This window comes from Python bivittatus, unplaced genomic scaffold (genome assembly GCF_059951505.1).
Source record: "Python bivittatus isolate LINGU-HERP-01145 unplaced genomic scaffold, Pbiv_v1 ctg000310_np1212, whole genome shotgun sequence".
NCBI classification, from domain to species: Eukaryota; Metazoa; Chordata; class Lepidosauria; order Squamata; family Pythonidae; genus Python; species Python bivittatus.
In genome coordinates, this window is record NW_028277054.1 from 11,740,450 (window position 1) to 11,743,159 (window position 2,710).

The window sequence follows — 2,710 nt, forward strand, 5'->3', positions numbered from 1 at the left end:
ACTCAAGCTCATCTTTAAATAGACCTCAAAGAGGGCTGTGCTTGCATCTGAGTGACAGTCTGGAAGGTAGCCCAAAACTGAGCACGAGAGAAAATCTTCTGAATTCCAGGGAATTGCTTCTCTTTCTACTGGCGGAACTTGGCATGCACACATAACACTGCATTTATACGGGTGGGAGAGGAGAGAGAGATCAACTTCTCTGGCCAAGTCTTGAAAATAGTCTTTCCTTCCTTTAATTTCAGAAGTATTTATGTAATGACTCCTTACCCCATCCCTTCGGCCTACGTTCTCCCTTCTCTTCATTCCTTCCCATTAGTTTAATCTTAATGGCCAATAAAGAACTACACTTCTTAAATAAACTCAAAGCATACTGGAGTAATTCCTCCCCTTGGAGAAGGTGCAATTAGATTGCAAGAGCTAGGCAACAGCACCTTGGCTGGTCTGAAAAGCTAATGGGGATCAGAAATGGTCAGTACTTGGATGGGAAGCCACCAGAAAATCCCAGGGCTGTAAAGTAGATGGGTGTGGGTGTGTGCACGCGCGTACTTTCCAGTCAGTTTTGACTCCTTGCAACTGCCTGGACTAGTCCCTGCAGTTTTCTTGGCAAGATTTTTGGAAGTGGTTTGCCATTGCCTCCTTCCTAGGGCTGAGAGAGAAGGACTGGCCCAAGGTCATCCAGTTGGCTCCATGCCTAAAACGGGACTAAAATTCACCAACTCCTGGTTTCTAGACTGGTGCTTTAACCACTACACCAAACTGGCTCTCAAGCTAGATTGGGGAATGTGGGGGGGGGGATCCCATAAAATCGCAATGATGAATCATTTATATATGGTTGCAAAGAAAACTACATCGATGTTTCCATGGAGTCACCAGGAGATGACCTTGGCTTGAAGGTCTCTTTGCATTAGCGACTAGGCATCAAAATATACGTATATGCAAGGTGTGGTTTGAGTCAACATAGAACCAAGCTACCATTCATGAAAATACACCCGCATCTGACCTGCACCATTATTTAGGGGCAATCAAGAGCATTTGGAAAGCCACAAGGATCAGAATGAAAAGCCTTCCCCAGTCAAATATCATATTACAATTTTTGTCTGCATATTGGACATTTGATCCTTTTCTTGCCAACCTACTGCTAATGGACCGCTCCCAATATAAGGGAAGTCTGTGGTGGCTGCAGTGGGCTGAGTCATATTAAAGGAGTATGAAGGGAAGAAATGCAAAAGAAACTTGAGTTTCTAGACCAGTGCTTCTCAACCTTGGCAACTTGAAGACTTCAACTCCCAGAATTCCCCAGCCAGCCATGGTGGAGTTTTGTGAATCTCTTTGCTGCCATCTGGTGATCATCCATTTTTGTACCCCAAATCTGGTAACCCTAATGGAACTAGTCTACTTCCCTGGTCATTTGCAATTAATGCTGAAATTATACTATGTCAGCCCCACCAGGCAGATCAGATCAAGAAATCAATTCCACAGGAAGGCTCAAACTACTTTCATTGAGACTGGCTACAATAACAAAATCTTGGAAGTCTGATTATATCACCACCACCACCACCAGCTCCTCCTCCTCCTCCTCCTAATTCAGTGAATTGGGGAGGCGTCTGTCTGTGCCATTTCTCAGTCCCAGGAAGGCCCATGTTGTAGCTTCTCTGTCTATGGGGCTACTCTTGCCCCAAAGCAGAATAAGGTGACAATTTTGGGCTGCAGAAGTGGAATAAATAAATAAGAAAAAGTCAAGATGGGCAGCCGCAACAGTGCAACCAAAACAATGCCATTTTTTACATGTGATGCATAACCCTGTCTTAGCCCAACCTACTCACAAGGTTATTGGGGAGATAAAATGGAATCATCTTGAGTTCTGGGAGAAAAGGTAGGATGTAAATTGAACAAATGAAGAAAGGGTGTTTTCCACCAATCTGTCCTGCTTTCCTATGCTAAGTGGGTACCTGTGATGGGGAGGAGAATGTTAGCCTATCATGTGCGCTGAAGGCCCTTCCACAAAGGCTTTTGATCCTGCTCCATGCCATGCCTGAATATCCCCATCCCCTCATCCCCTTTGGGCAGGAGCCAGTTTTCTTCCAGCTGGGCTCAACCCCCTTCACATCACAACAATTCTATCTGATGCAACTTGGGGCGGTCAGTTTCCCACTGGGAGAAACCTTTACCTATCCCCATCTGTCCCCAAGCTTCTTCTTCCCTACCCAACAGTCTCTGCCCCAACCCCAGTTGGCAACAAGGCCTCCAGAAGCCACAGTATCCTTGTACCAGGTTTGGGGGTGCTTGCAGGCAGAGTAGCTGTTGCTGTTGATGATTATATAATGATTAATACTAATTGCATAATGGTAAGAATGATAATAATATTGAGACCATTCTAGATGCTAGAAAGAGCTGTTGCTTGGAGAACCATCTGCTTACACAAAAAAGCAGCCAGTGGAGTGGACCAACCATGATGCCAAGGGGACCATTAAGCCTAAACTCACTGATGCCACTACATTTTATTATGTGGTTTCCATTCAAACATATATATGCATCTCAGAGGTGTGACTGACATAAGTAAGTGGGAGGTGCCAGTAAGATTGAATATGTGAGCACAGCTCCATCAGGGATAGGCAGATAGCCCAGCAGCCTATCTGCTGATAATAAGCACAAGTAGCTGGACAATGGATGTCCATAGGGAGATAGCCATCCCACAGGAGTCACGACAATA